Genomic DNA, 26,608 nt, shown 5'->3' with positions numbered 1-26,608 from the left:
AAAAATGCTGAACTGCTTACTGAAAATGTGGCTAAAACCTGTTGAAGATCCAGTGGGAGGCCATATATTAAAACAAGCTAGTCCAACCTGGGACCCGCAGGCCACATGTGACCCAGGATGTCTTTGAATGTGGCCCAACATAAATTCATAAACTTTTTCAAAACATTATGAGACGTTTTGGAATTTTTTTAGCTCATCAGCTATCATAAGGGTTAGTGTATTTTATGTATGACCTAAGACAATTCTTTTTCCAATGCGGCCCAGGGATGCCAAAAAACTGAATACCATCTTTACTGAAAAGCGAAGTTCAGTTATAAGCCAGTTTCCATGGTGAGAGAGTAAGATACATTTTCGCCATTAAAATGATGCATGCATATGCACAAGTGGAAGGATTTATTCTAAAGTATCTTAGGTGATTTATTCTAAAGTATCTGAGATACTTTATTCTAAAATATCACTTAGTGATCCAACAATAGATAATTTATTAAAATATATCTAATTTACCTGAGCGTCTGACTAACTGACAAACAGGTATAACTGACAGCAAACGGGATTCTGCCCATTATAACCTCTCTAAAATTTGAAAAGGGTACTAATCATCTCTGTGCTTCTGTACATTTCAGGTATGTTTCAGGTATATCTCAGGTAACATCTCAGGAATGTTTCTTTGTTTGTTGGTATAGATGCAGTTTCTGTAAATATTTATGGATATTTTAAAATATCTACATGATAAATATTTGTTAATGATTCTTCATCATAGAATACTGCAACTTTTTAATATTAGATTTGAAACAGACCAACACCTAAGTGACTATCTTTTTAGGGGAACAGGAAAAAAGCACTAAATATTCCCAGCCTTCCAGAATATGTAGAATTCCGTATAAATAATTCAATTTTTCTTGATGTGAAAACAAGTGGAAGTGTTAAGAAATAATTTAAAAAGACTGCTGCTATGTAGCAATTGTTTTTTTGAAGTTCTAATAGATTCTCAGTTGATCGGGGTTTACCTCTTAGCTCAATGTCATACAACCTCTACACGACGCAAGCATATGGACAAAAAGGATTTTAAACACAAAACCCTTAGCTCTGTGTCATAAATAAACTTGGGTAAAAACGCAGGCCTTTCACTGAGTCATCACGGCAAAGACGGCCCATCTTCTCTGAAAGCAGCAACCTTTCTTTGGCTAGAAGGACAGACATTCCCACAAGCTTAGCAAACTCTTCCGATGTTAGGGATCCCTTTTCTGAAACTGTCTCCAGGGCCTAGGCCACCATTTCCTCTTCCTTGTGAGACTGAAGCTCAATTACCATGACGCCACTGTCAAACACACGGAGCCTGAGAGGTAATTTCAGTGCTTCCAGCATCTTGCACGCATTCACTAAATCTTCTGGTGAGAGTAATTCCATTCCTCGAGCTCGGTTTACTAAGCAGTACACCTCCGTGAGTGACATTATTCCCCCTCATTCCTCTAAAGGCACCTGCAATATTCCAGCCAGCTGTTTGGCCAATTGCATGTGGTACTGTGTGCCTGAGCCGTAGGTTTCTCTGGTAACTGGGTTAGCTATTCCCATGCTCAGCAAGTAGGATTTAAACCTGATGGTCTCATCTTCTGTGATGTCACCTTGTTTGTCTTTAATTTTATTAGCAATTGATTTTGATAACTCCACCATTTCCTTAGCCTTGATCATTAGTTTGCTGAGTTCTTCAAAGGCCTGTAATCCCAGCACTCTGGGAGGCCGAGGCGGGTGGATCACAAGGTCAGGAGATCGAGACCATCCTGGCTAACACGGTGAAACCCCGTCTCTACTAAAAATACCAAAAAATTAGCCGGGCATGATGGTAGGCGCTTGTAGTCCTGCAGCAATTTTAAAAATGATTAATACTTTTTCTATATTCTTCAGTTCATGTTTCCAAGAAATATCTTAGCAGTGGAAGCTACCCCCGAAGTCCTGTAGGTTAGTTCTGGTTCCACAGCCTTGGTTTTCAGAAAGCAAAAAAAATTAGAAAATACTATTTTTGTTTTAGAATGTTTAAAGTTTAGTGGGACATTAAAATTCAATTTGCCATACTTCAGTGAAACATATGTGAGAATTATACATTTTAAATACTTATATCATATGCCAGACATGACACTAAGCACTGTGTCTCATTTTAATTAACGAGAAAGCAGTTCTCAGAGCAGTTTAACTTTCTTGCCCAAGAGAACACAGCTAGAAAATGGTGGAACAGAGATTCAAACTAAACAGCTCAACTTTAGAACCCATGATCTTTACCACCATATTATACAAGAGGAAATTAAAGAATTAAGTCCTAAATAAAAAAAAGAATAACAGTAATTTGTTAAACAATCAGGAAATTTTTCATACTAAAAATTGAAAATGGGAAGCTAGCTAGTCAAACCAATGGGAAAAAAAAGAGTGGCTTTAAAATAATAAACAGAAAACTATAGTATTAAAATATAAAATTACTTTCTTTTAACAGTTAAAAACATATTTTAAGCAGTTATTCTAATAAATATTTTTGTCTAATACATTTTTCAGCATTCATTTCTTTTCAAGTATAGAATTGAAATCAAAAACATATTTTAAATGGTATAGCATAAAATCCATTAAAATACAAGTAATTTTCATAAAATGTCCCAGATTGCCAATTTAGTTTATGATAATTAGTAGAGAGCTGGGTGTCCCTTGACTTATGGAAAGTCTTAGGAGGTTTCTTTAATTATGCAGTCTTCATTAAAAATCAGCAGGACTTTTTATAAATATCACAAACTTAAGATTAGAAGCTATGGTATAACTTAAAGCAGTATTTTTTTAACTCTACCTGATGGTGAATTTATGAATATATTTTATTTGAGGTTTTGCTGAATACATTCATTTCCTAAATAAACACACATCTGCTAAACAGAGTACAATTCTTATCACAACTTCTGGTCAATATAATTTTGGGGTTCACCTACATGCAGGTATGATTAATGAAGGTCTGGAAATTCCAGTCTTTCTTACCCCAACATTGTGTAGCCAGTTTGACCAAAAGTTAAGGCTATAAAATTTCTTGTAACTACTACATGTGCAGACACAGATGGAATTTATTTGTAATGTTAAAATTTTCCATTCAAAGAACTGCTGCAATTATTTTGCTCTTTTCTATCAAAATGTCTGATATATTGTAGCAATCTTTCCATGTAGCCTAGCACAGAATAGGGGCCTCATCAACCCCAATAGCTTCTTGGCTAAGAAGTTATTTTCATAAAATGGTCTGGTCTGGAAAGGAAATTTCCATCGTCTTTGCTTATTCAGCAGAGTATCAGGTCACAAAATGAAGCTGTCTAGCTTTTCCATCCAACAGGGGGACCAGGTATATTTGGATACATTCAATGACTGCCTGGTGCCTATTATCTACTAGTACAATTGAAGGAAAAGATGGCTCATGACTGTGAACAGTATTTACTGAGAAAAAGAAAAGCTTAAACTAAGGTCTAAATTCTGCATTTTTATTGCACCTAGGGTGCTTTATGAATAACAAGAATTTGGCCTTGAAAGTTTGTTCTGAGGTGAAAAAAAATAATTGAAGTTGGTAAACTTTATATAAATCAGGCTACTGTATATCATTGAAGGCATAATTTCAACTATACTTAATAATTTCTTTTAAATGTGGAAAAGGAAAAAGAAGAGGATAGAGTACAACACCAAACTTGGGTTATACCAAAGTATTATGCGGGAGACTAGGAAGGGAAATAATCACCTACCATTATAGTTGGGACTATATATATATATATATATATATTTTTTTTTTTTGAGATGGAGTCTCACTCTGTCACCCAGGCTGGAAGGCAGTGGCAAGATCTCGGATCTCGGCTCACTGCAACCTCCGCCTCCCGGGTTCAAGCGATTCTCCTGCCTCAGCCTCCCGAGTAGCTGGGACTATAGTCACGTGCCACCATGCCCGGCTAACTTTTTGTATTTTTAGTAGAGACGGGGTTTCACCGTGTTAGCCAGGCTGGTTTCGATCTCCTGATCTCGTGATCCGCCCACCTCGGCCTCCCAAAGTGCTGGGATTACAGGCATGAGAGAGCCACTGCACCCAGCCAGTTGAAACTATTTTTAAGAAAGTAAAAGCAAGTGCATAACTCCAGAACATGGAGACAAGATGTTGCTTAGGATACTGCATTAAAAAAAAAGTTAAAACCTTCATTATATTAAAAATATTTTCAAATTTTATTTTAAATTATACACTGTGAAATTCACTTTTTTTGTTGTACATTTCTATGAATTTTAACAAATGCATAGAGTCATGTAACTACCATAGAGAACAGTTTAATTACTTCCCAAAAAGTTCCTTTGTACTGCCCCTTTAGAGCACTAGTTTTTAAGATTAAAATTTCCGTTCACCGATATTCTTCCTAACTACTTGCATAGTTACTTTCTGGTTTCTTTCAATCACTTTGTTGAATAAGAGTTTAGCTTTTTCACAAAAACACAAATGGATAACCGTCTGTATGTCAGGGCAACAAGTATTTATTAAGTACTCATTCTGGGCCTAGCAGTGTTCTGGGGACTACAAGAGAAGGCAAAAATACTACATAAGAAGGGAAACTATAGGCATGTAAAACTTTGCAGACATATAAGATATTATGTAATGGAATGCTTAATTGCAAGATTCACATTACAAAAGGGATTGTTAACAGGATTCATGAGTCCCCTAATATAATGTGTATGTTATAAGCAATAAAATGAGACAAGGAAATCAGTGAGGAAAATTAGTATAAGAGAAGTATGCAAGATAGGTTGAAAATAGACTGTAGTTAAGAAATTATTGTTTAATCTAGGTCTGAAAGAACAAGGGTCAAGTGGAAGATATAAGTTGTAAAAATGGAGAGGAAATTTACTCTCTAAGAGACATTATTAAAATAACTAATGAGATTTGCTGATGTATTGGTTGGGAAAGATTAAGAATTAAGAATTATTCAATCAAGCACCCATTTAACAACTATTTATTGAGCTGAGACTTTTCTTGACACTTGTTCTAGGTGTCAGAGGAAGAGAAATAAAGATAGCTAAGTTTTTTTTGTCTTTTTGTTTTGTTTTCCCAAGAAGGTGTATTAGAGCATGCCTCAGCCACTTGGAAATAACAACATAGTTCATATAGATAAACTCTGTGAGCTTTAATTCAAGAAGGAAAATGAGGATCCACCAGAATTGTGAGGAACATCCCAGATCCTTGGGAGAAGAATGTCAGCAAACAGGCCCTGTGATGGCATAGAGCTGATAAAAGTGAGAAAAAATAAAAGTGATAAAAGTACATGAGAGAGGCAGAGAGCCTCCCACTATGATTCATCTTTCCACTGGAGATCCAAGAAACTCAGGCCAATGGACAGCGCTTTCTTTCTCCCAACCCCTGGAGCTAACATGGGAAGAGGCTTGAAGACACTGTGAGGGAAAGACACCAGGAAAAGCTGCGGATATTTTCCCATACCCAAGACTAAGAGCAGGATGCAATTTTTAATCCGGGTTCATAAAAGTCAGTCATGCAACCTGGTGGCACAACCACGCAGGCATTTTAGTCCTTCGCCAGAGATTGGAAATTCTGTTCTGGAGTTAAGTAGGGGGTCTCCACAGCCAAAACTGTGAAAAGTGCCTCAGCAGTAGGCACTGGAATTGTGCTCTGCCCTGCCATAAGCCTGGGTAGGGAAGAGAGCTGCTATAGCAGCTGTCTCTTCTGGACAATGAGACTTGCCACCAGGGCCAGCTTGTTGACCTGGAACTAGTCTGTGTGGGCCAGTGCTGGGTGCCCCAGCCTGGTCCACTGAAATTGTGACACAGCAGGGCCCTCATCAAAGAGTCTCTCGGTAAACAAGAATCAAGTATATACCTAGCTGTGTTGAGTGCAGCCAGCTCTTACCTGTAAGTGCCATCTACGGGCTTGTAGGTTTATCTGCATGGTACAATATAAAACCTGCTGACAGACATACACTATCTAGATTAACAAAGATAAAAAGACATAAGATTCAAATAAGCACAATCAGAAAGGACAAAGGTGACATTACAAATGACCCCACAGAAATACAAAAGATTCTCAGGAACCATTATGAACACTTCTATGCACACAAACTAAAACATCTAGAAGATATAAATACATTCCTGGAAACACACAACCTCCTGGGATTGAATCGGGAAGGATCTGAAACCCTGAACAGGCCAATATTGAGTTCCAAAATTGAAGCAGTAATTTAAAAAAACTTTCCAACCAAAAAAAAAAGCCCTGGACCAGATGGATTCACAGTCAAATTCTACCAGTCAAAGAAGAACTTGTACCCATTCCTCTGAAAGTATTCCCAAAACAAAGCAGAAGGAAATCTCTCTAACTTATTCTAAAAAGCCAGCATTACCCTAATACCAAAACCTGGCAAAGTTACAAGGAAAAAGAAAACTACAGGCCAATATCCCTGATAAACCTAGACACAAAAATCCTCAACAAAATACTAGCAAACTGAGTCCAACAGCACGACAGAACATTAATGCACCACAATCAAGCAGGACTTCATTCTGGGGATGCAAGGTTGGTTTAAGATATATAAATCAATAAATGTGATTCACAACAAAAACAGAATGAAAAACAAAAGCCATATAATCATTTCACTGGATGCAGAAAAAGCTTTCAATAAAATCCAGTATCCTTTCATGATAAAAACCCTCAAGAAACTAGGTGTCAAAGAACCATACCTCAAAATAAAAAGAGTAATCTATATCAAACCAACAGCCAACATCATAATGAATAGGCAAAAACTAGAATCATTTCTCTTGAAAACTGCAATAAGACAAGGATGCCCAGTGTCATCACTCCTTTTCAACATAGTACTGGAAGTCCTGGCCACAGCAATGAGGCAAGAGAAAGTATAAAAACATCCAAATAGAAAAAGAAGTCAAATTATCTCTTGTCACAGACAATACGATTCTATACCTAGAAAACCCTAAACCCTCTTCCAAAAGCCTCTTGGAAATGATAAACTATTTCAGTACAAATTTCTAATACAAAATAAATATACACAAATCAGTAGCATTTCTATAGAACAATAACATCCAAGCTGAGAGCCAAGTAAATAATGCAATTCCATTACAATAGGCACAAAAGAATAAAACACCTAGGAACACATCAAACCAAAATGTGAAAGATCTCTATAACAAAAACTACAAAACAGTTCCAAGAGAAATCAAAGACAACACCAACAAATGGAAAAACATTATATGCTAATGATTTGGAAGAATAATATTGTTAAAATGGCCGCACTGCCAAAAGAAATCTGCAGATTCAATGTTATTGCTATCAAACTAAAAATAACATTCTTCAGAGAACTACAAAAAAAACTATTTTAAAATTCATATGAAACTAAAATATTGCCCAAATAGCTCTAGAAATCCTAAGCAAAAACAACAAAGCCAGAGGCATCACATTATCTGACTTCCAACTGCACTATAAGGCTACAATAATCGAACCAGCATGGTACTGGTACTAAAACAGACTTACTGACTAAGATAAAAAAAATAGAGAACCCAGAAATAAAGTTGCACATCTACAGTTATCTGATCTTTGACAAAGTTTAGAAAAATAAACAATGGGAAAGAACTTCCTATTCAATAAACGTTTCTGGGATAACTGGCTACCCAAATGCAGAAGATTGAATCTGGGCCCCTTCCTTAACTGAAGTACAAAATTTAACTCAAGGTGAATTAAATATTTAGATGTAAGACCTCAAACTCTAAGGATCCTAGAAGAAATCCTAGGAAACTATACTGGATATCTTCCTTGAGAAAGAATTTATGACTAGGTAATCAAAAGCAATTGCAAGAAGAAAAAAAAAAAAGAAAGAAAGAAAAAACAAATAAAAATTGACAAGTGTAACCTAATTAAATAACTTCTGCACAGCAAAAGAAATTAGTGCCAGAGTAAACAGACCAGAAGGTGAGATAATATTCACAAACTACACATCTAACCAAGGTTTAACATCCAGAATCTATAAGGAATTTAAACAAATTAACAAACAAAAACAAATTAACTCCATTACAAATGGGCAAAAGACATGAATAGACACTACTCAAATGAAGATATACAAACGGCCAACACACATATAAAACAATGTTCCACGTTACTAATCATCAGAAAAATGTTAATCAAAACCATAATGAGATACCATTTCACACCAGTCAGGATGGCTGCTATTAACAAGTCAAAAAACAACAGATGCTGGCGAGGCTATGGAGAAAAGGGAATGCTTATATGCTGTTGATGCGAACATAATTTATTTCAGCTACTGTGGAAAGCAGTTTGAAGATTTCTCAAAGAACTTAAAACAAAACTAACATTTGACCTAGAAATCTAATTGCTGGGTATATATCCAAAAGAAAATCATTCGACCAAAAAGACAGTGTACTTGCATAGTCATCGCCGTACTATTCACAACAGCAAAGACATTGAATCACCCTAGGCGCCCATCAGTGATGGACTGGATACCATAAAATTATAACAGACAGAACTATCTGAACAAAAAGAAAACTAACATGGTACAGCAAAACAAGATGATATATTCAGTAATTTCTATCTTTACAAGTTAAGAGGTTTTAATTTATATATATATATATATATATATAATGGTTATTCACACAGTAAGGCATGAACAATCAGTAAATTAATGCAATGTACTTCTCTTTTGCCTTCTACTTCCACAGTTACCTGCTGATATAACTGCTTCTGCATTTTAAGATCTCTTATTACATAAAAGCAAGCTTGCCAAGCCTAATCATTGTGTGCAAAGGAAGAAATCTGGAAAAAAATATATACATACCTAGATATTTTTTGTGAAATATGATGTGAAATGTGAAAAAATACACTTTCATATAAAAGTCTTGTTATTTCTACTAGATAACAGAGTCTCCTCAAGGGCAGGTCTCACATCTGATTTATGTTGGTGTGCCTCAGAATACAGAACAGAGTGCCTTATACATTGCAGGTACTCAATAAATACTTTTAAGTATAGGCCTATTCAGAGCAGAAAGCCTTGTTTAAACCACAATGCACCATTTGGATAGTTCTCTCACGAGAATACTGACAAAATCTATTCTATTGATGCTGTAATCACTGTAAAATCAGTTACTAGCAGTATTTTCGTCTTTCAATCAAAGCCTGTTTTGGCCTAATTCTAAATCAGAAGACATTCACTGAAGAAAAGTAGAGTATATTGACTTTCAGGCCCAAGAACTAAACCAGAAAAGAGGGATGCAAAGTAATGAAGCAGGCAAAAATGCTCTGCTAGCATCTGACACCTTCTAGGTTTTTCTTCCTCTGCCTATCCCCAAGTTCTAAAATGACCTTTGTTTGTGGACAGGAAAGAATCTTTCTTTTACATGAACACAGGGAGGGGAACATCACACACCGGGGCCTGTCAGGAGGTGGAGGGAGGGATAGCATTTTGAGAAATACCTAATGTAGATGATGGGTTGATGGGTGCATCAAACCACCATGGCACGTGTATACCTATGTAACAAACCTGCACGTTCTGCACAGGTATCTGAGAACTTAAAGTATAATTAAAAAATAAAATAAAAAAAGAACCTTTCTTAAAGCTGTTAATCACACTTGATTCATGAGCTACTAGAAATCCATTTAAAATTGGCTTAAGTTTAAAGCTTACTATATATTAATACATACAACTGGTTTTTGTTCTCTGCCTGTCTAGTTTGAGAAAGCAAACAATTCGAAGATGATCAATACACCTTAGGGCAACAAGCATGACATTACATGTTGCATGTTGGCACAATAACCTAAACTTCATAAAATAGGAGGCTTAGCTAAACTTTTTCATAGAAATGTACCCTGTCAACTAACATTTTAAATAGTAGATTAGGTGATGTCTTGTTACTTAACTACAGCCCTACAACTGATTGACAGAGACAACTACATGAACATAGTCCCAAATGAACATAATGTGTCCAGTCCTGTAATTTATGTGTTCCCCCTACCACTCCTTTTTCTTGGATTTTTTTCCTACATTTTTTGGTCTGTGTTTCCTAAAGAATTGTGAAGATTTGCATGGAAAAGACATACATTAGATACAAGGATTTTAGAAGTCAAGAAAGAAAGCCAACTTTGGTAGAAAAAAATAACTCAAAAAAGATGACTAAATAAATTAATAAAATGCTTTAAAAATGTCTGACATATGATAAGCTTTCAATTAATGTCAGTTGTCATTATTACTGCTATCATTTCAATAGGTGAGGGAGACAATGTGGTGTATTAACAATAATACTGGACTCTGAGTCAAATTTGGTTCACCATTTGGCTATTTGACCTATTAGACATGAGGTAATAAGCAAATCACTTAAATCCTCAAGGCCTCAGTTTCCTGAGGTCTAAAAGAGGGACATGAGTTCTTACCCTCATAAATTATTATGATTATTCATGTAAATATATTAGAATATATGTAAAAGACCTGTATAAATACAATCAAGTAAGAATTTACGTATTTTTTATTTTTTTTATTTTTGTGAGCACATAGTTGGTATATATATTTATGGGGGACATGAGATGTTTTGAAACAGGCATGCAATGTTAATAATCACATCATAGAGAATTCAGTATCCATCCCCACATCATAGAGAATCGGGTATCTATCCCCACAAGCATTTATACTTTTGTGCTACAAACAATACAATTATACTCAGTTGTTTAAATATTTAGCAATTAAGTTATTATTGACAACAGTCACCCTGTTGTGCTATGAAATAGTAGGTCTTACTCATTCTTTCCAACTTCTTTTTACCCATTAACCATTCCAATCTCCTCCCGACCCCCTCACTACACTTCCCAATCTCTGGTAACCACATTTCTTCTTTCTATGGCCATGAGTTCAATTGTTTTGAATTTTAGATTCCACAAATAAGTGAGAACACATGGCATTTGCCTTATTGCGCCTGATTTATTTCACTTAATATAATGATCTCCAGTTCTATCCATGCTGTTGAAAATGACAGGATCTCATTTTTATGACTGAATAGTACTCCACTGTGCATATGTACCACATTTCCTTTACATTTAATTTATCTGTTGATGGACACTTAGATTGCTTCCAAATCTTACCTAATGTGAATGCTACAACAATGTGAATGCTACAACAGTAGCATGTGAACAATGTGAATGCTACAACAGTGCAGAATACCTCTTTGATATATTGATTTCCTTTCTTTGGGGTATATCCAGCAGTAGAATTGCTGAATCACGTGGTAGCTCTATTTTCAGTTTTTAGAGGAACCTATGAGCAGTTCTCCATACTGGTTGTACTAATGTACATTGCCACCAACAGTGTATGGGGGTTCCCTTTCCTCCACATCCTCACCAGAACTTTTTATTGCCTGTCTTTCTAGATAAGTCATTTTAACTGGGGTGAGATGATATATCATTGTAGTTTTGGTTTACATTTCTCTGGTGATAAGTAATGTTGAGCATTTTTCCATATTTCTGTTTGCCATCTGTATGCCCATTTTTAGATTGGATTATAAGCTTTTTTTTTTCCCTCGAGAATAGTTTGGGCTCCTTATATATTCTGGTTATTAATGCCTTTTCAGATGGATAGTTTGCAAATATTTTCTACTACTCTGTGGGCTGTCTCTTCACTTTGTTGATTGTTCCCTTGCTGTGCAGAAGCTTTGTAACTTGATGTGATCACAGTTATTCATTTTTGCTTTAGTTGCCTGTGCCAGTGCAGTGTTACTCAAGCAATTTTTGCCCAGACCAATATCCTAAAGTCTCCCCCAATGTTTTCTTGTAGCAGTGTCTTGTAGTACTTTCAACATCTCAGATTTAGGTCTTTAATCCATTTAAATATGATTTTTGTATATGGCAAGAGATAGGGGTCCACTTTCATTCTTCTGCATATGGATGTCCAGTTTTCCAGTACCATTAATTGAAGTGACTCTCTTTTTCCCAGTGTATGTTCATGGCACTTTTGCAGAAAATGAGTTTATTGTAAATGTGTGGATCTGTTTCAGGGTTCTCCTATCTGTTCTATTGGTCTGTGTGTCTGTCTTTATGCCAATACCATGCTGTTTTGGTTATTATAGCACTGTAGTATAATTTTGTCATGGGATCCTTGGGGTGTAATTTTGCAAGCTAGAAAACTCTGTAGCTGGCAGGACCTTGTGCTTCAGTATTACTTACAACTTCTAGGCTTATTCCACCCATTCAGTTTGGCAGGCTGCACTTGGCTCGCACCACTGTCCTGGATCCCATACCTGCCAAGGGCAAGCCAGGGGCAGAGAAGTGAGGGGTCTGTGGGTGAGCAAGTGTGGGGACCAGACACTGTGCACAGCCAGGCATGCTGGCTTCTGCTGTTGGGCAGGCAGCTCCAGGCACTGACACAGGTACCAGCTCCATGCAAGGCTGTGACTGGACCAGATGTACCACATGTGCCTTCCACTGCAACCACCTGCGTCTGCATGTGGGGAACGTAGTGGTGCTTGCAGATGCCAGGAACTGCAGAGCCCCAAAGAGGATGTCACATCTCTGGCTCAGGGACACCCTAAGTCTGGGCTCCCCAAAGGACTGTAGCTCTTCTCTCTTGTTACCCACAACATAGTGAGCAGGGGTGCATGTGTCAGCCAGGAGATGAGCTTTATTGAGTGACAGAACACTCAGGAGACCCAAGGTGAGTAGCGCCTTCCTGCAGCTAGTAATCTCAGTGTCTGTCAGAGTCTGGCTGAGTCTGGGGTTTTTATGGGCTCACAGGGAGGAAATGGTTATTGATTGGTCCATGGGAAGCCATGGGTGGGCCAAGGAAAAACACCGAAGTTATCACTCTGGGCCATGGACTCCACCTGGAACTGGCAGCCTGGCCTCCAGGCTTCAGACTGTATCTGGCTTGAAGGTGGGGTTTCACCTGAAACCCATCCCTTTCCACCCAGGAGACTGTCTGCCTTCTGCCACCATCAACCTGCCATCCATAGCACCCAGGCTGTTTGTGCGAAGGGGTGCCTGCAGGCCCGTGCCAAGCAACCCTCAGCTTCCTTGGTATCCCTCTCATGATCCTCAGTGCTCAAAGTCCAGAGGAAGCTGAGGCAGCAGGGTCTGGTGTGTCAGCACCGCTCCAATCATGCAAACACCCAGTTGGGTTGCTACAGCACCCAGACATGGCCACAACTTTGCTTCACCCAAGAGCAGGCACCAGGAGCGGAAAGAGGCCAGAGAAAGGGAGAAGGCACTTCTGAGCCTGCAGAAGCAGGGATGGCTTTCCAGCCTTGCAAGAGGGCAGGGATGCCTGGGTTCAGAACTCTGGCTGGGCATTTGCAGCTGCACACAGGAGCATGGGGCTCCCACCCTGCCAACTCAGTAGGGGATGGGGCTCCCACCAGTTACCAGCCCCTGCTGGCTCTGCACAGTGTGTAGCCCCAGTTGCATCTCCCCCACTGTAGCTGGCATCCCCACAGAGGCTGCTCCAGATAGGCCACCACCACCATCAATTTGAAGTCAGATAATGTGATTCCTCCAGTTTTGTTCTTTTTTGTTTAAGATAGCTTTAACTATTCTGTGTCTTCTGTGGTTCTATATAACTGTACAGATTGTTGTTTGTATGTTTGTGAAGAATGCCATTGGTATGTTGATATGGACTGCACTGAATCTGGAGATCACTTTGGGTAGGATGAACATTTAAACAATATTGATTCTTCCAATCCATGAAAATGAGATGTATTTCCATTTTTTGGAGTCCTCTTCAGTTCCTGTCATCAATGTTTTATGGTTTTCATTAGATCATTTACTTCTTTGTTTAACGTCCAGTTATTTAATTTTATTTCTGGCTATTGCAAATGAGATTAATTTTTTATTTCTTTTTCAGATTGTTCACTGTTGGCATATAAAAATGCTAATGGTTTTTGTATGTTGATTTTGTATCCTACAACTTTACTGAATTTGTAGATCAGTTTCTAATAGTTTTCTTGCAGAGTCTTTAGGTTTTTCCAAATATAATACCATATGATCTGCAGAGATAATTTGACTTCCTCCTTTACAGTTTGGTTGCCCTTTATTTCTTTCTTGTCAAATTGCTCTAGTAGGACTTCCAGCACTATGTTGAATAACAGTGGTGAAAGTAAGCAGCCTTGACATGTTCCAGATCTTAGAGAAAATGCTTTCAGTTTTCTCCATTCAGTATTTTGCTAGCTGTGTGCATATCACATAGAGCTTTTACTAAGGTGAGATATGTTTCTTCTATACCCAGTTTATTGGGAGTTTTCGTAATAATGAGATGGTGAATTTTATCAAATGATTTTCAGCAACAATTAAAATGATAATATGATTTGTATTCTTCACTCAGTTGATATCATGTATCACGCTGATTGATTTGCATGTTGAACTATCCTTGCACCCCAGGAATAAATACCACTTGGTTATGATGAATGATCTTTCTAATATATTGTTGAATTTGTTTTGCTAGTATGTTGCTGAGAATTTTTGCATCAGTTTTCTTTTTTTGATATGTCTTTGTCTTGTTTTGGTGTCAAGGAGAAGCTGGCCTCATAGTTTGGAAGTATTCTCTCCTCTATTTTTCAAAATCTTTGAGTAGGATTAAAAGTATTTCTTCTGTAAACATTTGGTAGGATTCAGCAGTCAAACCTTCAGGTTCAAGGTAGTTCTTTACTGGGAGACTTTTACTTATGATTTTGATCTCATTACTTGTTACTGTTGTGCTCAGATTTTGGATTTCTTCGTGGTTCAATGTCGGTAGGTTTCATGTGTGTAGAAATTTGTCCATTTCTTCTATATTTTCCAGCTTACTGGCGTATAGTTGCTTATAGTAGCCATTAATAATGTTTTTATTTTGTGCAGTATCAATTGTAATGTCTCCTTTTTCATGTCTGATTTTATTTATTTACATCTCTCATTTTTCCCTTAGTTAGTCTAGTTAAAGGATGGTCAATTTTGTTTAGCTTTTCCAAAAACCACCTTTTACTTTCACCGATCTGCTTTGTTTTCTTCATTTTAATTTCATTTATTTCCTTATTATTTCTTTTCTTGTACTAATTTTGCTTTTGGTTTGCTCTTGCTTTTGTTGTTCTTTAAGATGCATTGTTAGGTTACTTATTTCAAGTTTCCCCTTTTTCAGATGTAGACACTTATATCTATAAACTTCCCTGTTACTACTGCTTTTGCTGTATCTCATCCATTTTGGTATGTTGTGTTTCCATTATTATTTATTTCAAAATTTTTTTCAATTTCTTTCTTAATTCCTTCCTTGACGAACTGGTAATTCAGCAGCATATTATTTAATTTCCATACATCTGTATAGTTTGCAGCATTTTTCTTGTTATTTGGTCTATAATGCAGATTAATTTCAATATTTCTTTTTTGATTTTCCATCTGGAAGATCTGTCCAATGCTGAAAGTGGGATATAGGTCTCCAGTTAATATTTTATTAGGGACTACCTCTCTTCAGCTCTAACAATATTTGCTTTATATATCTGGATGCTCCAGCGTTGGGTACATATATATTTAAAACTGTTATATCCTCTTGCTGAATTGACTCCTTTATCATTATATAGTGACCTACCTTGTCTCATATAGTTTTTGTCTTGAAATCAATTTTGTCTTATATAAGTATAGCTATTCCTGCTCTTTTTTTGTTTTCCATCGACATGGAATATGTTTTTCTATCCCTTTATTTTCAGACTATGTATATGTACATATGTATCAGTCTATATCTATCTTTAGAGGTGAAATATGTTTCTTACAGGCAACATTAATTGCTTTTGTTTTTAATATCCATTCATTCACTCTTCAACTTTTGATTAGATAATTCAGTCCACTTATATTAAATGTTGTTGTGGTAAGTAAAGACTTCCTCCTGCCATTTTGTTATTTGTTTTCTTGTTGTTTTGTGATCTTTTCTTTCTTTCTTTCCTATCTTCCATTAGCGAAGGTGATTCTGTGATATGATCTAGTTTGTTGCTTTTGTATTTTTTGTATATCCACGGTATATTTTTTTGAGGTTACCATGAGGCTTGCAAATATTATCTAATAACCCACTATTTTCAGCTAATAATAACACTATTTGCATTAAGAAACAAACATGCAAAATAAAACTAATAAAAACTTTACACCTTAACACCATCCCCCTGCTTTTTAACTTTCTGTTGTTACTATTTACATATTATTGTACTGTCTATGTCTCCAAAAGATGCTGTAGTTATTGTTTTTGATTGGTTTATCGTTTAGTTCTTCTACTTAGGATAAGAGTGTTACACACCACAGTCACAGTGATATAATAATCTGTGTTTTTTTCTGTGTATTTCCTCTTACCAGTGAATTTTGTACTTTCAGGAGATTACTTTTTGCTCATTATCATTATAATGCCTTTGGCACTTTAAATATTTCGTCCCACTCTCTCCTAGTCTATAAGGTTTCCACTGAATAGTCTGCTGCCAGATGCATTGGAGATCCATTTTATGTTATTTCTTTTGCTGCTTTTAGGATCCTTTCTTTATCCTTGATCTTTGGAAGTTTGATTATTAAATGCCTTGAGGCAGTTTTCTTTAGGTTAAATCTGCTCGGCGTTCTACAACCTTCTTGTACTTGTTTACCGATATCTTTCTCTGTTTTGGAAGTTTCTCTGTCATTTTTCCTTTGAATGAACTTTCTACCCGTATCTCTTTCTCCACTTCCTCTCTAAGGCCCGTAACTTTTAGATTTGCCCTTTTCCACCATATCTTAGATTCTGTATGCATGCTACTTTTTTTTATTCTTTTTTCTTTTGTCTCCTCTGACTATGCATTTTCAAGTAGCCAGTTTTCAAGACCACTACTTCTTTCTTCTGTCTGATCAATTCCACTATTAAAAAACTCTGATGCATTTCTCAGTATCCTCATTGCATTTTCTGCTCCAGAATTTCTGTTTGTTTCTTTTTAATTATTTTAATCTCTTTGTTAAATTTATATGATAGAATTCTGAATTCCTTCTCTGTGTTATCTTGATTTCTTTTGAGTTTCCTCATCACAGCTATTTTGAATTATCAGTCTGAAAGTTCACATACCTCTGTTTCTCCAGGATTGGTCCCTGGTGTCTTATTTAGTAATTAATGAGGTCATGTTTGCCTAGATGGTGTTGATGTTAGTAGATGTTCTTTGTCATCTGGGCATTAAAAAGTTAGGTATTTCTTGTAATCTTCAATGTCTAGGCTTGTTTGTACCTCTCTTAGAAAAGCTCTCCAGATATTCAAAATAAATTGGGCTTGTGATCCAAGCTGCAGCTGCTTCAGAAGGCATGCCAAGTCCATTAATGCTTTGGCTGTTGCATACTCATAGAGGTATCACCTTGATGGTGTTGGGCTATTTCCAGGAGAATTCTCTGAATTACCAGGCAGAGACTCTTGTTCTCTTCCCTTACCTTCTCCCAAGCAATGGAGTTTCTCTTTCTCTCTCTCTCTCTCTCTCTCTCCCTCTCTGTTCTGCACTACCCAAAGGTAGGAATAGAGTGACACAAGTACCAGTGGCCACCACCACTATGACTGCACTGGGTCAGACCTGAAGCAAACAGCACTGTGTCTCACCCAAGGCCTGCTGTAATCACCCCCTGGCTACTGCCTGTTTGCTCAAGGCCCCGGGGCTCTACAATTAGCAGGTGACAAAACCAGCCTGGCCAGTGTTCTTCTCGTCAGTATGGTGAGTTCCCCCAGATCCCAGGTAGATTCAAAGGTGCTGTGCAGGAGGCAGATAATAGAGTCAAAAATCTTAGCAGTCCACCTGGTGTTCTACTATACTGTGGCCGAACTGGCACTCAAGCCACAAGAGGTAGTTCTTTCTACTGTTCACTCACTTTCCAAAGGCAGAGGTGCCTGAACCCATGGCCACTTCCACCACTAATTTCCATGGTTTCAAGTCTTTAGACTGTGCCTTCTTTCTTACTGAAGGTTCCCTGCTACTTAGAAGTCACACCAGGGCCTCCTTGCACTGTCATCCTATTCTCTCTCTCTCTCTCTCTCTCTCTCTCTCTCTCTCTCCCCCCCCCCCCCCAGTCTCTCTCTCTCCCTTCATCCTTCCCTCACACACACAACAAAACTTACTGGACTTTAGATCAGATAACTTTCTTTTCTTCTAGAATCTTGTGGATTATAACTCAAATGGTATCGGTTCCGTAGTGTGAGGCAAATTGCAAATGCTGCCACTTTTTTATAGAAAGAGAGCATTCTCTAAACTATATACTTTTCAGCCCTTTCAGAAATACATGGCTCAATCTTCTCAAGTCTTCAACTACATATGCTTCGTTACATATAGCTACTTGATGTTTTTTGATGGTGCGCCTGTTGTTGAAAATGCAGACTGTTGAGTCGCATTCCCATGGATCCAAATTTAATAAGTCTAGAGCACCCATGAATAAAATTTTAAACAGTTACCCTTTGAGACTTTTGAAGCAGGCGTTACTCATACTGCACCGTGAGAAACAATGGAATGTTTATAGAAAACCTAACACTGAGTCATTTACCAGTCCTAAGTCATGTATTTGCTCTTACTGTTACCTCTCACAGGAGTGTCCTTTCTCTTCATCTCTAATAATAAAATTATTGTTTATTTTTTGAGATTCTGCTTAAGTGCAGAATCCTTGTCCATTTCTCCACACCTAGCACATGTGCTTTTGCCTTTTCAGTTAGATATGGACATGATTGGCACTGGGGTACAAAGAAGTATTGGGTGAATATAGAATCTGTAGGCTATACACTCTGGAGTTTTGCATCTGAGCCCATACCCTTGAATTAAGTTTGCTATCGGGGCTCTAAATTGGGTAAACTTATAAAAAACAAACAACCCTGGGCATCAGATTGGTCAGGGTAGTAACTCAGACCACATAGAAACTAGGGAGAAGAATTGGCAGTCATGTCAGGACCAGACATTGTGGATGAGAGGTAAGGAAATTAAAAAAACAGCTGTCAGCTAGAAAACTGTACAAGTTCAATAGGGGGAGCCAGTGATAGCACTCCAATGGTTTAAGACCAAATGATGGCATGTTACACAACTATCTAATTGAGTATGTACAGTTAGTTGATTGAGTTACATAATAACAAGGAGAAAAAAAGGCTAGAGTGGTAAAAGCAGAGTTGGAGTGGAACATAAGAAGTACAGGAGCCATGGATACAGTTAATAAGTGGAAAAATAAAATAAAAATTTGAACTCATATCAACCTTATTTTGTTATACCAGGAGATTTTCAAACCTCAGTATGACTGAAAATATACTTCAGAAAGTCAAGACCTGGGCCTAGGAATCTGCATTAAAAACACTACTCTGAGTAGAGATGGGTAGTCTATATATCATACCTGAAAACCAGTAAACTATTGCTCTTACTTGTTTGGTTGAGGCACTATTTCTCTTTCCCTATCTTACATTCTACTTTTGTCAACTGAGGCAAGTTTCCATATTCATTTTTCAGATACTCAACTACCTAGCAAGCCTAAGCATTAAAAATACAAATTATCTGATCCCTTTTCTCTCTCCCCAACCCTTCCAAACTCTGGGTTGTAAGACCTGGAGACTTCCTAAAAGAAAAAAGCAACTACTTTTTGGGACAGTTTGGTAGTGGTCTCTGCCAGGCATACTATATCCTAAATCTTTGAGCTCATAAGCATGTTTTCTTTGCTAACATTAAAATAATATTCATCATAATTTTGTTAGCTTTACCTTTAACTGAGTGCTTTAATTGAGTGCCTATTATGTACTAAGCACAGTGTGAAGCATATAACATTATCTCTAAATCCTCAAAATAAATCTATGATGTTGGTATTATTATCTTCATTTGACAGATAAAGAAAGGAACTCTCTGAGAAGAGGGTAAACGTGAGTAACCTACTCAAGACAACCACCATTAAATGATGGCTTGATCCATTACATGAGATTTAAAAACATGTATCCTGAATCCAAAGTTTGTGCTTTTAATTGTTCAACTTTACAGTGTATGGAAACCCAGATGTCTCATAAGTACTCGCTAGCTCATAAATATCCACAATAACTACTGGCATTAGTCCAAGACACAATCACAAAAATCTAAAAGGCAAAGGAAAGGGACATAGCTCAAAACCCAGAATTACAACCCTTTCTGATATTAAAACTTGTTTAGTAAACTTCTATTAACAGGTACCTACAGTCAAAGTGAAGAATTCATGTCTCAAGACGCAGAGAGCCTTAATGATTTTAGTGGGAGATGAAAAAGTAGAATATTTCCACAGTTAAGCTTCATCTAAGAACTTTAAAATTTCCATAAGTTCTCTTGCCGTTCAGTAGTACATACACTTTCACAACAGAAAAGTTTTCCATGTTACACCAAAAAACTCAATGGAGAATGTTTTGCTATAATAAAAATCATTAAAAAAATGTAATTAATATTCACATCTCCTGGCCATATTTGAATGCAAAATAATGGAAAACTTGGAAGAATCATTAATACCTTAAAAACGAAAAGCTGCACTGAACTGTTCATAAATTCACTTTGTAAAAATCATGAAAGAAAACTAAAGAGAAAATGAGGAAAGCCATTTCATCATCTGTATTGCATTAATGCGTAATGCAGAAATGATTTTTTAACATTTGCCTTATTACTTTGAGAAAGTGAGCAAGTCGAGGTGTTTCTATATTGATGCAACTTATTTGTAATTGTAATCTACTTTTTAAAATCCAATTTGAAGAATTTAGAAAGGGCCAGTAAAGGAACTATCTATGTTTTTGCAACTTGTTCGAGATAGCCTGTGAAAAACAGACTATTCTAGACTATGTAAAGAGCCTAGAGAGTAGAGGTAAATGTTAATAATAAATCAATGAAAGACAAAATAATCTGTTGAATAACGGCCTAGAAAAACACACAAACTTCCTCAACAGGACATTTAAAAACACCTAGGCAGTTAAGATGGGCCTGCCAAAAGAAAGTATAAAAGCAAACAACTAATTTCTGTATACTCCTGACTTACCAGTTTAAATTCAAACTTTTTTTTACCAGCATTAACAGTAGCTGACTTCTTCCTCTCGTAGTCGAACAACGAAAATGTAAAATCCTGGATACGGATCCTGGCTCTAAAATTATTGACTATAAGACCTTGGGCAAGGTATTCAAATGCTCTGAGACTCAGTTTTCTTAAATGTAAAATGGGCGTAATAACACCTATTTCATAGACTACATGAAAGAGGAATGCAAAGTGCCTGGCTTTGAGCTTGGCACCCAAACGGCACTCAATAAATAGAATGTCTTCCCACATCCATTTACTCCTTTTCTCCTACTCATTTTTCAAATTCATGCCAAAGTCATGTCAATGTAAAATCCTGGATATGGATCCTGACTCTGCTAAGTTATTGGCTGTATAATCTTGGCCAAGGTATTCAAATGCTCATGGATATCAAAGTCCTATATTCTCTAAACATATTTTAGGCACACTGATTTTCCTTATATCTGAATTCTTACAGCAGTGGTTTCTAATCCGTGGTCCAGAGATCTCTGTCGGGATGAACAATAGGGAGGGAGAAACAGAGTTAGGGTTTGTAACTCTTTGTAGACCCATTGTAAAGGGTCTACAAAGCTCTATATATGCAAAGCACTGTCTATAGACTGAATAAATAAGTCTTGCACTTAAACACACATTTTTTTTTCAATATGTGTAGATGCTGTTGTTTAAACTAAAATACAAATTCATTTCAAAGTGTTATCAAATTCATGATAGCTTCTTGTTATTATTTGTTCTCCAAATCAATAGATAGTAAAAATTCAACTACTATTATAGATTTCCATATTCATACTCAGAAAAGGTGAATCCCACAATTGCAAGTTGTATTTATATCACATAGTTGTACATGATATCCTCCAGTGAGAGGAATGAGGCAGTAGTCATCCCTAGCATAAAATTTAAGAAGGCACCAAAACCACAATAGTAAAGATAAAAATACTTTAAAGAAATATTTTTAAAATAAAAACTAATGCAAAAACATATAAAGAACAAAATACCAAAAGTTTAAATAAAGACATGATCTGACAGGGTCAAGATACAGGTGAAGTGACTGAGGTGGGTCATAAAAGTTCAAGATCAGACGCTGTTTCATAAAAATAGTGAGGATTTCACCCTACATGTTTTAAGAAGGAAAGACTGGATCATTATTCCACAATATGAAAAGTGTTCATTAAAATGTACAGCTGGACCTAAAAAATAGTAAGCTCAACTATGTCATGGGTGCTTTCACAAAGAAACAGCTTGCTTTGGCATGCAAGAGTGAGAGAGAGAGAGAGCGTGAGAGAGAAGGCATGAGAAAGGACAGCAGGATAGGCATGTTAAAAGTGAATTTAGTAATAGAAACAATTCTGGGAGAGCATCAACTAGTAGTAAAATCCTGCTATTCAGAAAGACTAGCAGCTAGCCTACATTTCTTTTCCAGAGGACAGGTGACAGTGACATCATCTTCCTTATCACCATCATCATCATCGACATCATCATCCCTAATTCACTACTATTTATTGAATAGTTACTGTATCCCAGATCTACACTGAGAATGTCACCCCTATTTATGATCTAAATTTCAGAGGGAATTAAATAACTTGCATTAGGTGCTATTTATATTTTAGAGATAATAGAGTTTAATAAGGTATACCTGTAATAATAACAATAATAATATATAGTTATAGAACAGTTACTGTTTTAAGCACTGTGCTAAGCATATTATCTCACTTAAACTTTATAACAGCCAAGTAAGTATTATTATCCCCAGTTTTACTGAGGCTTTGAGGCGTGTGTGTGGGTGTCTGTGTAGACACGCACACCTGTACATACATAAACATTTATGTGTGTATATATACATATATATACATATACACATAGAGAGAGAGAGAAACACACAAAAACATGCATATAAATATATATGAACATGCATATATATTCAGTATCTACTATGTGCTCGTAATGATGCTAAGTACCACACAAATGATTTTATTAATTTCATTTGATAGCACCCAGAAAATATTGCTACAGCAGCCTTGGACCCAAAGCTGCCACTTTTACAACAAAGGTTTGCTAATGGCTTGCCATGAGTCTATCTGAGTAAGCTGACTGAGCTCCAAAAGGTTCTCCTTAGAGTTATTGCCACTATAACCTATGAAAGCTGATAAAGGCTACAACACCAGAACTGAAGAAGATGCTTGGAATTTAAATGGAAAATATTCTTTCTTTTATTGCAAAGCAAAGTAGCTGGCCAGGATGGTGATGTGGTTTTTTTCCTAACACTTAAATATGTGTCATCTTTCCACACCAACAACCAATTCTCCATTCTCCAACACCGAGTGAGTGTCCCACAATTTGATTCTTGACACTATCTTTGTGGAATTAATGTTAGATTGTTAAAAGGCTCAGTCCCAAAAGACTGTTCCCACTTCAGACGCCAGCCAAAAGTGGGATCCCATAGTGACCCACAGTTCTAACTGGTTAATTGAAACTTCAGGAGTTCCCACTATCAGCTCTCAGGATTGACAATTAACTAGAACAATTCGCAGGACTCAGGAAGTGCCCTACTTGCTATAGTTTGTTATAAAAGATAACAAATGAGTAGCAAGATGAATAGGTACATATGGCTTGTCCCAGAAGGGTCCCTAATGCAGGAGCCTCTGTACTTGTGAAGTCAATTTGCACCACCTTCCCAGCATGTAGATGTGTTTACCAGTACAGAAGTTCCTGGAACACTGTTGTTTAGGGGTTTCTATGGAGGTTTCCCCTCTGGTAACCAGCCTCCATCCTGCAGCTCTCTGACCTCCCCACCTCCAAGAGTCACCTCATTAGTACAAACTCAGATGTGATTGAAAGAAACACTCCTCTATCTCGCTCAGGAAATTCCAAGGGTTTTAGAATCTCTGTGCCAAAAACCAGGGACAAAAATAAAATGTATCTATTTTTATTATATCACAGTGGTATTCTAAAAAATAAGTAAGTCATTGTGAAAACTGTTAGCTCACATTAATTTTGCATAAATTGGACACTCTGTTTTGACTGTAACTATAATTTAATTTTTCAGCACAATTTTGACAGGTTAATCACAAAGTTGATCATCACCATTTAACAGACAGCAATTAAGTTATATTGATAATAGCTATTGGTCAGTAAGAGTTAGGAATCTCCCTTCCAATCAGCTACATACAGCAACAAACTGACTGCTTTCCAGCAAAGGACAAAATCCTATAACATAGTTTACTACTTTGTTTAGATAACTAGGTTCAGAGGGAACTGATTTAAAAAAGAAAGTAACCAAAACGATATCCTAATTTCTCTCTTCTAAAAGTGATGAATATGAATACTGACACCCTCAAAGGCTAACATTATAGAGAAAATAAAATTGAACTCTCTTTAATTAAAAAAGAAGCCTAATGACACCACATTTCACAACTCTTTTTTTTTTTTTTTTTTTTTGAGACGGAGTCTGGCTCTGTCGCCCGGGCTGGAGTGCAGTGGCCGGATCTCAGCTCACTGCAAGCTCCGCCCCCCGGGTTTACGCCATTCTCCTGCCTCAGCCTCCCGAGTAGCTGGGACTACAGGCGCCCGCCGCCTCGCCCGGCTAGTTTTTTGTATTTTTTAGTAGAGACGGGGTTTCACCGTGTTCGCCAGGATGGTCTCGATCTCCTGACCTAGTGATCCGCCCGTCTCGGCCTCCCAAAGTGCTGGGATTACAGGCTTGAGCCACCGCGCCCGGCCCTTCACAACTCTTTTAAGTGATAAACTGAGTTAGGAGTGATGAGTATTCCCTTGACTCCAAATTTACAAATAGAACTTCACCTGTAAGTCCATCTTTTTAGATACGCGTCTGATGAAATGTGTGATTCTTATTGGCAGAATCTTTTGTTTTCCTAAGAGATTAAGAGTGAATAAAGCTTTTACTGACAGGCTGCTACTAAAACAGTATTTAAATCTATCTCTACACAAACATTTTCCAAGGTCAGTTCAACGTGGTTTTTCTGACTTCTCTCCTTGAAGAGCCACAGACCACCAAGTGGTGAACATATATGTTTTACTTCTGCACATCAACATATTGTTCTAATGAGCACTGATTCAGTGACCCAATTAGGAACCACAAGATATGAAAAATCTCATTTGGGGGAAAGTAACTACAGAAGAAACCTAAGATTTTTTTTTTTTGGTCTTAAAGAAAGTTAGGGGAATCCAGCTTTCACCCAATTTAGCTCAGAGTCAAACCATAAAAACAGGAGTCCACAGACTTATCTTCATGCGTCAAGAGTCAGTTGGGGCCACACATTACAAGGATGAAAGAACTCAGCAATGTTATATTGATGATAATAGTGCCAATCATACCACCACCACTTTAAACTTGTATAGGATTTTACAGTTTATAAAGTTTACCACTGGCTTTATTTGATCTCTCCTCTGACTTCAATTCCAATTTTATTGCACATTATTCAGTCTGTTCTAGCCACACCAGGGATCACCTGTGTTCCTCAAATATGCCAAGATAATTTCCTCATCTAGGTCCTTTCAGTTGCTAGCCCCCAGCCTGAAATGTTATTTTCCTTGCACATCACATACCTGTTTCTTTCTTATTTCCTTTGGAACTCAGTTTAAGCGTCACCTCCGGAGTGGCATCCTCCCTGATCACATTATCTAAAGTAAGTCTTTTGTTACACTCTCACTCTAAACTCTGTCCTCTTTCTTCTTGGTACTTATCAGAAGTCATAACTACATATTTATTTATGCATTTACTTCTTTAACGTCTGTATTTTCCAGTAGAATGTAACCTTAACGGAAGTAGGGACTGTGTCTATGTCGATCCTGTTCACCGCTGAATCCTCAGGGCCTAGCACAAAATCAAGCACACAGAAGATGCTCAAAATATACTTGTTGATGAATAACTGAATTATGAATATATAATCTTTTTCATTATGACAACCTTATGGAATAGGTAGGGGAGTAGTATTATAATGTATAGTCATTTTTTAGTTGAGGTCACCGAGGTTCACAAAAATGAAGGGACCTGTAACACAGCTATGAATGGTGGAGTTCATACACAAGCTCTGAACTTCATACTCCAAGTTCAATGCCCCTTCCACTATGACATACACCTCGAATTGATACAGAAGGGGAGCATGGAAGTGCTGGGAAGGGAAGGTTGTGGTCCCTGGCTAGGGCTCCATCCCTGGGACTGTGCCCACACACCTAGGTGAGGACAGGTATTTCTGTTTTCCTGCCAAATGCTGCATTTCCCAAGACCACCTTGGCCCATTATGCCCCCATCCCGTACCCATAAAAACCCTAAGACCCTACTGGGCACACACACAAGTAGCTGGACATCAAGAGGAACACATAGGTGGAAGAACACACAAGCAGCTGGATGTCGAAAGGAACACACCAGTGTAAGAGCACACCAACAGTCGCTGGCAAGCCACCAACCACCACGACGTGCAGTTTGGCCAGGGTGGTCAGAGGACAGCCCGGCCACTGAGCAGCCTGAATCCAGGTGAAAACCACCTTCCCACTCCATCTCCCTTGTGGCTCCCCAACCATCTGCTGAGAGCCACTTCCGCTCAATAAAACCTTGCAATCATTCTCCAAGCTCAT

The 26,608-nt window shown here is 37.4% G+C and overlaps 1 protein-coding gene and 1 pseudogene across 1 annotated transcript in view; both read right to left on the bottom strand.

Moving 5' to 3' along the window:
• SH3BGRL (SH3 domain binding glutamate rich protein like) overlaps nt 1-26,608 on the bottom strand; it is a 94,953-nt gene that overhangs the window by 29,314 nt on the left and 39,031 nt on the right. The window lies entirely within an intron of this gene.
• On the bottom strand, nt 894-26,608 carry LOC102139371 (vacuolar protein-sorting-associated protein 36-like; annotated as a pseudogene).

Source organism: Macaca fascicularis, chromosome X (genome assembly GCF_037993035.2).
Source record: "Macaca fascicularis isolate 582-1 chromosome X, T2T-MFA8v1.1".
Taxonomy (NCBI): Eukaryota; Metazoa; Chordata; class Mammalia; order Primates; family Cercopithecidae; genus Macaca; species Macaca fascicularis.
The sequence above is the reverse complement of the archived record's forward strand: the minus strand, read 5'-3'. Positions and strand labels throughout refer to the sequence as shown.